Source organism: Lemur catta, chromosome 1, assembly GCF_020740605.2.
Source record: "Lemur catta isolate mLemCat1 chromosome 1, mLemCat1.pri, whole genome shotgun sequence".
Lineage (NCBI taxonomy): Eukaryota > Metazoa > Chordata > Mammalia > Primates > Lemuridae > Lemur > Lemur catta.
Window position 1 is genome coordinate 79,254,161 of NC_059128.1, and position 15,751 is coordinate 79,269,911.

Consider the following 15,751-nt stretch of genomic DNA (forward strand, 5'->3'; position numbering starts at 1 on the left):
AAGAAAATAAAAGAAAGAAGCTTGAATTTAGAAAAATAGCTAATAAAACAAAGTCAGGTAAAAGAAAGGAAAATTTAAATTATAATAGCACAAATCAAGACAACAAAATTCTCAGCAATAATAAGAAAGCAAAAAAGCTTAGAAGCCATGTAGAAAACTAGAATGTTTCCCTGGTAAACAAATATCCACCAACTGCAAAAACATCATCCGTTTATTACAAATCCCCTGTGTGGGTCTTGGTCCCCACATGGGAGACTCCCCTGTTGTAGTGGCAGTGGCATTTCTGGCAAGATGAAGGAGGCAGGACATGTTATGAGATGCCCTTGCTTTTTGCTGGAAGTTTACACTCTTCTTTCAATACTTTCTTTTGCAGTAATAAAACAGCAGTTGCTCTGTAACTCAGCCAGCTGAGGTTGGGGTTGGGCACAAGCAGTGGCCAGCCCAGACTATGCAAACACCTTGGGCAAAAACCACATGGGAAAGTAATTTGTTTCCAAGAGATGGAAGGGTAAGTTGTCTGGGAGGTGGGGGATAGGTTGGGAGTTGGGGGTGGATCACGGTATGGGTGGAGAGAGATGGGAGTGGAAGGGGGCAGGAATTAAAAGTGTTCTTCTCAGTAAAATAGGAGTTGGGGTCATCTGTTGAGAGTGAGAAGGTGCGACCAAGGATGAGTAGAGTAAAAATGATTAGGTACAGCTGAGGGGTGGGGAAGTGCCCTGCAATTCAACACTTCACCCCTAGTTGGGACCCAGCTGTGGCTGTGACTGCCTGACTGGGGCAGCATCACACTTCAATGCTGGTTCTCTTATAAAGTGGGGTCTCAGTGGGTTGAGTCAAGAGCAGTCTGAATCCTGGGGTTTTAGTAGAGCAGAATTAAGTGGTGGTTGATCTTTAAGTGGCTGAATTGGAGACTAACCAGGCCATAGGGGATGAATCAAGTGGGGAATGTGGCTGAATATTTGCATGAGGGCAGATAGCAGGCTCAGTGAGAGAGGGGACTGTGGCCCTAGGGGAGAGGTAATAGGCAGGTGGGAGTTTTACTTTGATGTTTTAGAGGTAAAACAGGCCCATGCTCACACAAAACTTGAGTATGTTTGAAGGGGTGGGAGAAGGCCACTGGGGGGGTCTCAAGACCGTGGATGATATTCATACCTTTGAGGATAATGGACGGGGACATTGGTTAAGAAGATGGGCACAGGGTTGGAAAGCCCTGAAGAAGGGAGGGGAGAGTTCCGATTGTCAGCCTATCTCAGTGATGGGAAGGGGACAAGGTGGAATAATGGATCCAAGAGCACAGGAGAGGAGGTGGTGAAGTAGACTAAGGAAGGAGGAATATGTGGATTCTTCCTTCAGAGTCCTTGAATTGGAGTGAGTAGGAGAAGCAATGGTCTCCCTCGGAGAGGCTGGTGAAGGAGGGAAGTGGGTTTCAGTTAAGGAGGTGACGTGGAAGGGGAAAGGATGTGGGGCATGAGAGGCAGGTAGACTGAGGGATCTTTTTTCTGATGTGAGCATGGTGGAAGAGAGGAGAAGGATCGATTCAGCCCGTTGGGGTGAGTCAGTAGAGTGGACTAGGGCTGAAAGGGGTCTGTAAGGGGAACATGCAGAGTTATTGGAATCTAGGATAGTAACTGTGAGTCACTGGGGCAAAGAGGCAGGCCCTGATAGTGTTGGCGGAGGGACAGAAGTATGGGGAGTGTTGAGAGGGGCTTAGTTGCCATTGGAAAATTTAGCATAGCTTATCTCATTCCAAGGTGTTTATATGGACATGAAGGATTCTACATACACTGCATATACTGGCAATCCAAGGGCAGGCTTTTATTGTTTTTTGGGGGTGAGGGACAGGGGTGGGTGCTTCCAGTACAAGCTGGGAGGTGGGCCATTTAATATCCACTCCCAAGTTCTGGTGGCTTACAAATGCAGTTGCAACCCAGAATGAACCGTGCTACAGTTTGAATATGGTTTGTCCCCACTGAAAGTCATGTGGGGGCTTGGTCCCCAGTGTAACAATGCTGAGAGGTGGTAGTCACTTTTAGAGGCGTTTGGGTCATGAAGGGTCTGCCCTCATGACGGGATTAATGCCTTATTGTGGGAGTGAGTGGGTTCTTGCTCTTGCAGGACTGGATTAGTTACCGTGAGAGCGCGTTGTTACAAAGGGAGGCTGCCCCTCGAGTTCGGTGTGTCTACACGTGCCCTCTTCCACTTCCACTTTCCACCACGAGTTGAAGCAGCACAAGGCCCTCACCAGATGTGGCCACCAGCTCTTGGACTTTCCAGCCTCTCAACTGTGAGCCAAATAAGCCTCTTTTCCTTATAAATTACTCTGTCTCAGGTATTCTATTATAGCAACAGAAAACAGACTAAGACAAACAGTGAAAATTTAGGACTTAAGAGTAATTAAGAAGAGGACTGGTTTGAGACCCAGGACACCACATAGGTTATTACCGATAGTTGGATTGCTAATGCTGCTGCCAAGTACATTCGAGTCCCAGCATATTAGACAATAGATATAAAATACTCTTGTGTACCTGAAAAAATTTTCTGGGGCAGTAGCTGCTGGCAACTATTCTGTAGGTAATTACAACACAGCTTCTCACACATCTGCTTAGTGGATGGCCTATCAGTGATGCATAATGATGATGATTTGTTTCTGGTCGGGTGTGTTAAATTGTCAGCTATCAAACATTTTATGTGTGAGACTGCTGGGAGTGATGAGATTGCAAGAGCTTTTTCACAGTCTACCCTCCACAGGAATATCCCAGCACCTTGTGCATCATCTGGTATCCGTTTCTGTGAAGGAGAAAGAATTCGGACCATCAGTTTGAATACCAATTAAATGGCTTAAAAATGTCATGTAAAATGCACTGATTCTGGATTATCTGGCCCCAACAAAAAACCCTTTGGCTGCTGTGGGAATCTAAATGCAGGGTGGAGGCTGATCAGGGTTCCAGGATGCGCTGGGGGTGTGTGACAAGAGGGCAAATAGCCTCTTTTGATCTTGGGCCCCTATAGGGTTAGAGAACTCTTTCTCCTTGGGAAGGAGCTTGAGGGGGCTTTTGAGTTGAACTAGATAGGTGTGTTTTTTTTTTTCTTTTTTGTTTTCTTTTGGTAGGTGAAGAAAAGTAATGTAGAGTCATATAATTACATCCTGTTTTAGGAAACACTTGAACTCAAGACTCTTGTCTGATATTTAAAGGGATTTTTCATTTTTACCACTTATGTGAGGTTCATTCTTGAGGGATGATACATACCTAATCTGCATTCAAAAGGATGAAAAAAGTTGTCATTTTGTTTTTAAGTCTTCTCCTCCCAAATGTGTATGTGTTTCTGTAGTGTTACTCTATTAGGATGAAGCAGAGATCACCAGGGAATATTGCAAAGTGGAATCAACCCCACAGAAATGAAAGCCTGCTTCCTCTGAAAGAGGTCCCGCTAGTGTACCAGTGTGTCATCCAGGACTGGGCAGGGAGCTACTGGGTATGGAGAGAGAGCAGGAGGGAGTCATCGTTAAGACCTAATGGTGCTGACCTGAATGCTTCTGCTGTATGAAGTCCCATGATGCTGTGGTCGGCAGCTTCCAAGTTGGCTCCGTGTCAGCCCCAACTCCTGGAATTCATGCCTTTGTGTAATCCCTTCTTCTTCTTGAGTGTGGGCTGGACCTAGTGACTTCCTTCTAATTAATAGAATAGAGCAAGAGAGATGAGGTGTCACTTCTGAGGTTAGGTTACAAAAAGACTGGCTTCCTGTCTCACCCTTTCTTGCTCTCTTGCTTTTTCACACTGAGGGAAGCCAGCTGCCACGTTGTGAGTGCCTCCTGGAGAGGCCTGTGCAGCAATAGCTGAGGGAGACCTTGGGCCAACAGTCAGTGAGGAACGGAGGCCCTCACTGCAACAGCCCTTGAGGAACTGAATCCCGACCACAGCCATGTGAGTAGACTTGGAAGTGGATCTTCCTCCAGTTGAACTTTGAGGTGACTGCAGCCATGTGTGAGACCCTGAGCTGGAAGCCCCAGTCAAGCCACTCCTGGATTTCTGACCCACAGAAACCATGAGATAACAAATGTGTGTGTGTGTTTTTTTAAGCTGCTAACTTTTGGAACAATTTGTTACGCAGCAATGGATAACTAATGCAGACATACTTGTCCACTTTCATTGAAGAGCAGCTGTTGGAAGGTTTTAGTAGAGTGGAATGTTTTATCCTGCCTCCTCTTGTTAGTGTTTTTAGGAATATAAGCTACTCCCTAGTGCAAGGATATTCTTTGCCACAGGTGTGAATTAATCTTTGGACAGCTTTACTATTTTACATTTAGTGCTCATGAGATTCTGATAGCCAACAGCCTTCACAGCATCAGCCATGGCCTTGTGTCCCTTGAGTTCTGAGGTGATAAAATGTTTACAGACAAGTATCTGAAGCACATCAACAATAATGAACTTTATCCAAAGCTACCAACATTAACAAGTGACCCTCACCATTAAGCATAGCTTACTTATTTTGCAACCCACAGTTAAGACTTGGAGCACATGTAAATTCTATATGATATCTCATGAATTTCCATATCGTTCTATGCATTTTAGGGCATTCTTCATCCCTTGCCTTTGAGTTCTATCCACTCAGACATTCAGAAGCAATCTATCCCAGACTCTGCTCTGCTTTGTCACATGAGGAACAGGTTTAGACAGGAGTGCTGCACTGGGACACTCAGCTCAGTGGTTAGGGTGATCAATAATAGTGTCTGCACCCAAGGACTGTTTCTGATGTTAGTTCTTAGGAAATATACAAGCTGCAACCACAACTTGTTCATTGCTCTCAAGAGTTGAGAATTGTGTAACAAAAGTCAAAGATTTTACCTCCTTTGAGTCTATCTCCTAAACAAACATGAGGCATCATGGGAGGGGGTAGTAGAAATAGCAAAAACCTTTTAGTTAGATGGATCTGTGTTCAAATTTTGGCATCATCACTTACCAGCATGTGACCTGGGGCACCTCACTCACTTTCCTGGATCTCAGTTTCATCATCTACAAAACAGAGATAATATTAATAATATCTAACTTGAAGGAGTGTTAGGATTTGCTTAATAGCGTAAAATACATAAAATACCTATAATGGTACCTGTTGAGGTCCCACTCTGAGCCTCCTAAGGTCTAGCATGGTATCTGACAAAGACTGATGGCACAGAGCCCTGGTTCTCGAGATGCTAATAGGCGAAAAGGGAAATAAATAAAAGCACCAGGACCCTTGGGTGCTTGCTCAGGAGGAGAATGGATCTTTATGCTGTTTCCTTGCATTTATAGTTGGTGTGTGGATGTGGGAGGTGGGTGAATGAAGCCCTGCTTGGTGATGTTGAAGTGGCATTTCTTTCCTTTTACTTGATCAAAGCTCTGCCTGACTTCCTGCTACTCTGGGGCTCTCAGCCCTCACTTGTGTCAAGTTCAGCATCAGGATCACCTGGGAGGGGCCCAGTGTACATCAGGACTGATGCTGGTCCCACCCCTGGACATTCAGATGCTGCATCTGGTTTGGGGTGTGGTTCCAGCTCCCCAGGTGATTCAAACTCAAAGCTGGAGTGATGGCCATGGCAGCAAGGACAGAGATCCTAAATCATTGTCCTTTGGGTGTTCCAAGGCAGTTACAAATAAGAAAAAAAGTTGAATTATTCTGCTTCAAGAGAAATGAATGAAAATCTTTTTCTTGGTGGCTGGTGGTGGTCTGAGGTGAGGGTCTGGGTAGGGTGAAGTCTGATCGCTGCAAGAAAAAGTAGCAAGAGACCTGATTTAAAAAAAAAATGGCCCAAGAGGAATCCTTGGTGGCAGGCATGGTGGTGGTACATTAAAATCAGCATCTAATTTTCAATTTTAAAAGGTTTGCTGTGGTGCAATGTAATACCCCTTTAGTTCTTTCAGGAGAAATATTCCATACATAGCTGCCTGTGTCAGAGATGGTTTGAAGAAAGTAAAGAGAAGGGACTTCTCCAGTATTTGGGGACCACTGAAGGTTTTTACGCAAGTGAATGATGTGATCACATTTATATTTTGCTGATACCCTGGAGATAGCATAAGGGATAAATTGGAAGAAGAAAAGACTACAGATAGACAGGATGATATTATAAGGTTCCGGGTTGAAATATGATGGATAAATTGGAATTTAAAGATAATAATATATAGTTATTAAAATACCTAATTTCAAACATACAGAAAAGTTGTAACCATCACAAAAACAACTCCTGTATATGCTTCATCCAGATTCACTAGTTACTATTTTGCCACATTGGCTTTAGCTTTCTTTCAGTCTACCTGTCTATATAAAACTATGATATTTTCTGAACCATTTGATAGTAAGCTACAGACACGATGCCTCTTTACTTTTAAACACTTCAGCATGGGTTTCCTAAGAACAAAGATACACTTTTATGTAACTTCAGTACAATGATCAAATTCAGAAAATTTAATGTTGCAATAATGCTTTTTATCTAATACAATGCCTATATTCAAATTTCATCATTTGTTCTAATAATGTCCTTTATAGCTATTATTTTCTCTGGTCCAGGATTTAATGCAGGATCATGCATTGCATTTGGTTGTCATGTCTCTTTAGTCCTTTAATATGGGATGGTCCCTCAGCCTTTCTTTGTCTTTTATGAAACTGACATTTTTGAAGAGTACTGGCTAGTTATTTTGTAGAATGTTCCTCAATTTGGGGTTGTCTGGTATTTCTTCATAATTAGATTGTTATGCACTTTTGGGAGGAATATAGCAGACGTGTATCACATCAGGAGTGACTTGATGTCAGATTGTCTCATTATTGGTTGTGATATTTACTTGGTTAAGATGGCATCGATCATTTTTTTCCATCCAAGTTACTATTTTCCTCTTTGTGATTAATGAGTAATTTTAGGGTGCTACTTTCCTGCCATTTTCTGAGCATTTATTAAGTCCCAGGCTGTATTAGATACTTTACATACTTTATCTCATTTAACAAACTATGAAGAAGTTTATTTTTGTGTTTTCCCCTGTCCCCTCCTCCCCTGTTTTACAGGTAAGAAAACTGAGGCCTGTCTAAGGTCATACAATGTGGTTGTCTTTGTCTCCAAAGCCCACAGCCGTTCACTCGTACAGTGTCACTCAGGAACAGCTGAATATCTAGAACTCTCAGTGCCCCGATAGAGCATTCCTCCCACCGCAGATAAACATGTGTCCATGAAAGACACCGAGGAACCTTAAGTGCATGCTACTAAGTGAAAGAAGCCAATGTGAAAGGGTTACACACTGTGATTTCAAATATATGATATTCTGGAAAAGGAAAAACTATGGAGACAGTAAAAAGATCAGTGGTTGTCAGTGGTGGGGTAGGGAGTGGGATGAATAATAGATGGATAATGGAAGATTTTTAGAGCAGTGAAAGTGTTCTGTATGGTACTCTGGTGGTGGATACCTGTCATTATTCATTGGTGCAAACTCATAGGCTGTACAACACCAAGAGTGAACCCTCTTGTAAACTATGGACTCTTTACTATGGCACTGGTTCTTGAATAAGACTAAAAAACCAAACAAAAAACCTCTGGACTCTGGGTGATTATGATGTGTCAATGCGGGTTCATCAGTTGTAACAAAGGTAGCACTCTGGTGGGGGAGCTGACAGTGGGGAAGGCTGTGCCTATGTGGGGACGGGGGTAATGGGAAATCTCTGTACCTGCTCCAGAATTTTGCTGTGAACCTAAAACTGCTTTAAAAAACAGTCTGTTAAAAAAAAGAGTGGTTCCTGATAGAGGTGTTTTTATTTTCCTCAGTGACCACAAATTAATTACCTTAAGGTGTTTCACCAATTACTTTCAAAAGAAAGAGTGTATATACATCAGTTCTATTAAAATCAGTGATTATATCTGAAGGAAGGAGGGAGATGGGAAGGAAAAAGAATAGAGAAAGCTGAGGGAGTAAAATTTTAAAGAGATAAGTATAGAGGGTGTGGGTCTGGAACGCATGTGTGTGGCTGTCTGTGGATTAGGAAAAAGCTATAGCAAGGAAAACAAATACCCTTCTTGTGGCCTTTTCTGCTAACAACATTTTGTATTTTCAACTGCGGGCATAAAAGGGAATGACTCACTCTTTGCTTTTTGCCCTAAGGGCAGTCTGGGTTGACCAGGGATGAACTGCCTCTGAGAGCAAAGGGCTCTTCCTGACCCTGTGAACTGCCTGCCCTGAGGCTCTTTGCCCTGCCGTCCACCCCCTGGCTGACCGCCGGACTCCACCTGCCACCAGCCACAAGAGGTAGCCAGGGATCAGGCCAGCACCAGACGGTTGCTGCTGGGTTAGGGCCAGGAGAGCCCAGACCCAGGGTGGCCTTGCAGGGACGGGCCAGCCATATGTGGCCATATGCAAACAGCATGTGATGGCTTTAGGAAAACTGCCCCCGTTTCAAAGACACAAGGTTTAGTCGGCAAGAAAGGGCTGAGAGGAAACAGGAAATCTTTCCCTAGATATCAAACGGGATATTCTAAGTAGGCCGGAAACCAATTGTGCTCAAGGAAGAAAGAGAAGCTGAAATAATAGGTGCTGAAGGGAAATTTTTGTGTCGCACAGTCTGAGGCTCAGGACTGGTGAGAAAGCTGAGCGATAGGATTGCCCCGGAGACGGCCGACTCATCACCTTCAGCGGAGTCGCTTAATAGCGGCATCAGCCGAGGAATTGGACTAGATACCTTGAGACAAGTCCCTGGTGATGTGAGTCACTCAGCGAAAATGGAAAGAAGCTGAGGCAAGAGAAAGGAAGGACAGGAAGGAAAAGGAAAAGGAAAAAAAGAAAAGGTGAAAACCCAGTGACAAGATAGAAGATACACTCTTTCATGATCAGTCCCCTTAAAGTTCTTGACCAGAGTGCTTTAAAGGGCAGGATCGGGCAGTTTGCTCAGCGAAGGGACTGTTATACTTTGATAGAAGCATCTCTCCATGAACAAATAAGTGAATAAATACATACAATAGGAAACAGGAATAATTGAATGTTGCTGATAAATTTGAGTTTGTGTCTTAATAACGAATTCAGTTATCAAAATATTTGTCACTGTTTCAACCCTTTGAACCCCCCCAGCTGGAGTTGCCCCAAAGGCGGTGGCAGGGGAGTTCCCAGAAGGGAGCGCCCCAAACCATCCTGGGATGCGGCCGGTGGGATTCCAGAGAAAGAAGCACTGAACTCCGGGGTGATCAGTCCAAAGTATTTATCAGGGGAGCTCATAGAGTGCTGCAGCAATGCCCTCGACAGACAGCTAGAGAGAAGAGGTGTTCTACCTAGGTATGTCCGCAGCCAGAGGGTCCAGTATGGAGTTTGTGTGACGGTTTAAGGAATTTGGCTCCGGGCCAGAGCCAATTTCTTTCTAGTAAACCTAGATACCTTTATCAGTGCCTGGGAATGTTCAAGGCGCTGGTTTGGTTCAGTTCTCGGGGAAAAGCTTGCAGCTGGCTGGGTCAGAGTGGTCAAGGCACTCTGTGTTTCTCAGTCAGGACAGAAACAAATTGAGGGACACTGGGGGACCCTACAGTTACTAGGCAAGTGTGAGGAATGTATTGTTGTTGTAATCTGATTTTATAGTATTGATAACTGGACTAAATACATTTATTTCTAGTTGGCAGGTTCAGTGCTGTAAGTGACTTACCCAGAGCCACATGAGAGGTGGAGGCAGGCAGTGATCTCGGGGTAGCCATGTCGGTCCTGTCCTCCAGGCTGAGCTCTGCTCCTCAGCCAAGCTCATCTCTTTATGTTAGGCTGGTTCTTAGCCTTGGGTGTGCACTGTGTCCTTTGAGGGAGATGTGAAAAAGTACTGGTGTTGGGCCTGACCCCAGACCCATTCAACCAGGACACTGGGGTTGGGCCCTCAGCATGGGTTTCTGTTAAAAGTTCCTCAGGTGGTTCTAATGAACTGAGGTGGATAACCCCTGATGCAAGCTGTCTTGGATGATTGGACCTTGGTTCTATCAAGACAACCAGGTAAGTCTGAGAGGCTGTGAGGCCTCTTCATGGGGTGGGCTGCCGTCTGCTTGATGTGGTAACTGGCCCCAGTCTTCCCATCCTCCAATCATCCGTAGGGGTCAGCAGTTTCACAGTGAGCCAGGCAGTGCCATGTGGCATATCCCTGGTGACAGGAGACCCAAGAGAGGAATTGGGCCAGTAGGGAACTGCACGTGGCCAAGAACTGGCTCTGATGCTTGGACAGAAGACCCTCTGAGAGGTCAGGGCTGTGGGGGGCGACAAAGCTGCAGAGTGCGGTTGGCCAGGTGGAGGATGCGGAAGAACAGGTGTTAAGGGGTGGACAGGGATGGAGAGGGAGTGTGGGGCTTGAGCCTCAGGCATCTGTGGCCTGAAGGTTAGGACTCAGAGGCCAAAATTGTGTCACACCAGAGTCAGCCGTGTAGGGACTCAAGATCAGTCCATCAGGCCAGAGTTGGGAACCCAGGGGCACAGGAGCCACAGCACTGGCATCCCAGAAGGAAGATGCAAACGCAGAGATGAACACACAGATTGGAGAAGCAGGCTGCCCTGGAAGACCCTCCTGCCAGTCTGGGCCGCACGAGGAGGTTATTCCCTGCTTGCCCAACTAGCCTGCTTCCAACTATGCAATTTGTGGGACCTAGTGCAAAATGAAAATGCTGGGCCCCGTGTTCAAAAAACAGTAAAAAGTGATGTTCAAAGTATTAAAATATAAAGCTTTTCTCTTTCTTCCATGGTCTGACAACTTGTCATGGTAATTTTTATTTGCTATTTAATGTGTTTTTAAGTAAAGAAAAATTGAAAATTTAAATTATTAGCATTAATTTTACTGTTCAATCTATATTGTGCAATAGCAGTTTTAAATGCAAATATAAGAGGCATTCAACTCGTATGTAGAATCACTGAAATGATACAATTTAGTATTTCGTAGCTCATGCATGCATATGTATTTTGTTCTTACAAGAACAGTAGAAACACTGCACAAAACTAACTGAACTGATTTTAATTCACTTCTTGGTATGTGCACATCCTACTGACACTCTCCACCTTTGCCTTACTGAGGAGTGCGAAAGGACTGAAAGGAAAAGGAAGTGTGGGTTGCCCTCTCTCTTCCTTTTCTTTTATGTCATCATTTGCAGTTGAAGTGGCTGGAAGTAATAGGCAGTAACACGAGTATGTAACACACGGACATGATGGGGTTCCTTGGCCGTTTGTGTTTCTTATAACATCATTGCTTTCTTTCTGTACTCAAAGCAAGTTCTTGTTTGAAGGGACAGTGTGGCTTCTTAGGGCTGACAGCACTCCTGCATACTTAGTGGTAGACATAACATGCTCATCTTGTTCTTATGTTGAGTCTCGCTGATGCTTTGTGGATCCACGGGAACTCTGTGCTCATGGGGCACAGAGGACATGCCATGCTAATTGGGCAGCCAGGACCTATAGGAACATGCATATGGAGCATATTGCCTCTGCTTAGGTGCATGCTCCAAAACACAAGCTCAGAGGTAAAATTAATAATTTCTAGGTAGGAACTGCGGCACATTAAATCACATACAGGACCCTTCTGAAGGTGGGGAGGGACCTGTCCCTGTGCAACTGAGCAGGTTGTATGTCCTGCTGAAAAGACAGAAGTTGGGAACTAGGCTTGTGCTTTGTAACCAAGCATGATTTCCTTTTGGTTTTATTTTAATTTAGATTTTTAAAATTGAGGAGCTTATTTTATTTAGAAATGTTATCACTTCTGTAATTAACCTCACATTACAAGCAAATCTGTTCCTGCCTAGATTAATTTGAACAGGGGAATACAGAGCTGGGTGAGGAGTAGGATTAGCAGCTGGAGAAGTCAGAAACCCTTGAAGCGCTGTCAATCAGGCTCGGTGGATGGAGCCGAGGGAGAAGCCAAATGCCTGGGTATCAGATCTGGGATGCCATTGCAAGAATGGGCAAAGGTCCGAGGCTGGGAGACCCAGCCAGGCAGGGCAGGTGAGAAGGAAAGGGGCCACAACAGCCAGGGGCAAGGTAGACCACAGACCCTGGGGAGTTTCAGCAGAGGGAGCCAGTAACTGTCTTCCTGGTGGGCTAAGGGAGATGCCTGGGGAGCCTAGGATGGTCATGGCAGGTGGAATCACAGGGCAACTTCATTGGCGGTACGTTTAAAGGACAGGACACTAGTTTCTGGGAAACTAAGCATAGAAAGTCAGGCAAGGCTGACTCCAGCTCCCAGAGGAACTAGAAGAGATGAAGGCAGGAATCTAGAGCCCTGGAGACAACATGGACACTGGTAGAAAAGACAAGTTTCTGTTGTAAGAAACAAGGCAAGGAGTCCCAGCACTGGATCTGGGACCCAAGGTTGGGGCAGGAGCACCCCCAGGTTCAACAGATTGAGTCTCTGAGCTCCAGTGGTCCTTTCATTTCTCTGACCACAGAATCAGCCCTGGGGCCTGAGTGGGGACAAAGGGGCCCCAGCTGGGGGTTTAGAAGGACAGGTGTGGGGAGCCTGAGGAGTTGTTATTTTATGTGCACCATTTCTGCTGGAATGCATTGATTTGCTCCCTGATTTCTATTTTGTATATGGGAAAAAACAACCCATTGGCCCTCCTTTTGCTGAGCAGAATGTAATTGCAGGTGATCCTGAAACGTTTCTTCATGTTAGCCTATCACGCAATTCTAGGGGCTTGGAATTCACCTGATTCTGCCCTGGTCCTTTTTCCTTAGGAGTCCTAGCACAAAAATACACAAGGCAAACTGTTTAAAATCGATCAACTACAAATAAATGGGCAAATCTACATATTGGAGTCAATTGGTAAGCATTCAATTTCACAGTAATTTCAAAACTATAGACCATGCTCAATCAAATGGCTTGTCTCTCAGCAGGCTGAGCACAGGTAATGTGACCTGTCACATTTCCAGCAGCTCTGACACAACCAAGGTGATGTGATTCCCCATCACCCGAGGCCGGAGTCACTGCAGGATTCACAGTAGTTCTGAATGCTCCAACCTGCAGAAAATTGCACTTCCTCTGAACCAAGACCCCAAAGTTACCTTGTCACAGGGCACATGGCTGATGGGCTGATGTGTGTGGGTTTTTGTGCCTGTGTGATTAGGGAGCCTACATTTCCAATGATGACTTTAGTTAGTGACTGAGTGCTTTTGTATTATTAACATATCATCCCTTGGCTTCTGAATCATGACTTCTGCTGTGTCTGTTTCTAGGCTCTTCTTTTCCATAATCTGTGAAGTTCTGCACATCTTTGGGAAACCCAAACAACAGCCCTTCTCTAGTATGGGAAAAAGAAGGGGCAGGCAGTTTGAATGCTTTGGCATTTCCCTGAAGTGGTAGGTAGATCTAATCTGGTGACTTAGTTCCGCATGTATAATTAATCAGCAGCATGTTTGCAGCTCCTACTAAGCTGCCTGATTTACATAGTGAAGCTAGCAGATGCGGGGCTGGTCTGTCAGCCAATGAGAATTCTCGAGGAGGGACAGCACAAGGTCAGAACGAAGATTGGAATGAAGATTGTGTCTTGACAGGCCTTGAAGGGAAGTGAAAATAACCAGGCTTTGATTTGCACCTATGGTCACTGCAGGCTCCAAAGGATGTCATTTCTAGATATTTCCCGTGTTTTTCTTTGGAGTCACAATACGTCAGGCTCAGCTAAATGAAGAACTAAATTAAAGCTGTCACTTCAGCTCATAAATAACAGATGTCTAATGCATTTAATTATTTATAGTCTTGAATCTTTCAAAAATGAAAATGACTACACACATTTTTAATGCAGTTCTTGGTAATTTGCCGCCTGACTGATAAGATTTGCCGATAATCCTGGCTTGCAAACATGAAAAATAAAACAGAGACTGACTCGTTTATTTCATGAGACTGCTTTTTTGCTCCCTTGTGGCTTTAACAAAATTTAAATTAAAGTGAAATATAATCACAACAAAATGATGTTCATATACTCATGTTAATAATTGAGTTCTCCAAGATCATGAGGTGGGTACCAAAATGCCAGAGATTTTTGCAGTGCCTGGAAAGTCAAATTGCCTTAACCTTCTCCAAAGCGCCTCCTGGCGGGCAGGCTGTGACTACACTGATCAGGGTTTAACAGAGAAAACTGAAGATACATGGCCCCTGAGCGTGACTCTCAGATCATGTTAAGTTTGGCTAAGTATGGTTAAAAAGGCCATTGTGATTTTAGTGACACCAGGAGGTACGCTTCTTCTTCAGAATATTTTTCTCCTTTCATTTGGGTGCAAAAATCTTTCAGGTCTCTGTTAAGGCTCCAAAATGACTTAAATTCACAATAAGGTATGTCAATGTCAGTTTATGAGAGTACTTTTTTTTTTTTTTTTTAAGAGGAGGATCAAGTAAGATGCCTCGATTAGTTGAGTAGTTACTTTCTTGGTGGGCAAAGATAAACATTTGCTTTCTGTTTAGCATTGTAATGAAAAGTGAATTAATTTTGGGAGTCATAAAAACCTAGGTTTGAATCCTGGCTATAACAGTTATAAGCTAGTGTTTGTAAGTTATTGAAAATCTCTAGGGCTCAGTTTCTTTTAGTTCTAAAATGGACATAGTCATACCTGCCTCCCAGGGATGTTGTAAAGACTAAATGAGGCAACACAGGTAAAAAATACCTGTACTTAGCAGGTATACTATAAATATTAAGGATACTTGTTATCTGGCAGGGAGAAAAGCAACAAATGGCTCATTAGCGGAAATAATTATATTAGTTGTTTCCCGAGGTTATTTTCAGCTAAGAGTCTACATCCACTGCTCCCTAACCCTGCTATTTTACTTTTGCAGAAATCTTTATCTGCTTCTCAGTTCTGCTCAGGACTTCCCTTTGTGATTTCTCTGGGCTATTTCATTAGCTCAAACATGTGCTTTGGAACAAGGCTGTCAGTCCCCTCTGCTGAGAAAGACCCTGTCCTCAGCCTGTCCACAGTCATGTGTAACCCTGGGTCACTGGCACATCTCAGAATCCGTGGCACGTACTCCAGAGGCTCCAAGGTGGCCAGATGCCAGCAGAGACCATGCGAAGGTCCCAGGAGAATATAGGGACTGGTGGGGACTACAGTAAAATGGAGAGGCCATGGCTGTCTGTAATATCTCAGCTCCAGATGACGGTTGCCACGCATGGACGTGGACCCAGCATTGCCAGGTCTTTAGATTTTTCAAGAAACACCAGACACTAAGATATTTATTTGAAAACTTCCAAATTTTAATGATGACAAGCTGTTCACTTTAAACAAAAGAGAATAAAATCTGTGAGTATGGATGCTGTGCTATCCAAATAAAGCAGGCCCTTAGGTTTTTGGTTCTGACCTGTGGGCTTAAGATGTTTCATTGGCCAGAACTCCTGGGTGACATTTAACTCTCAGGGGTTTTAGAACCCCTGGGAGCAATTATAATTTCTCCTTTAGTAGCTATAAAGATTTTCTTCCTTCTCTCATGCGGCTCATGACATTTTGATATAGCCATTTGGTTGCTGTAGTGATATTCATATCTATTTTGTGATCATGAAAATAACTATTGAACTTAAAAAAAGGTCAAGTGATGTCCCTAACCCTCACTCTATCCCTGACTTTAAACTCCTATCATCCTCCTAGACTCATATCTCATCCTCTCCCCAAAGGTGAGAGTTCAGAAAGGATATGAGAATGTCTGTAGTGCACAAATCTTGGTAATAGAAAAGCTTGCATTTTAATGGTTTAACTTTTAGGCCCTGTGAAATGTCCCAATGTTAAAACAAAATATCCTTTTTAAGATCTTGAAGAAATGA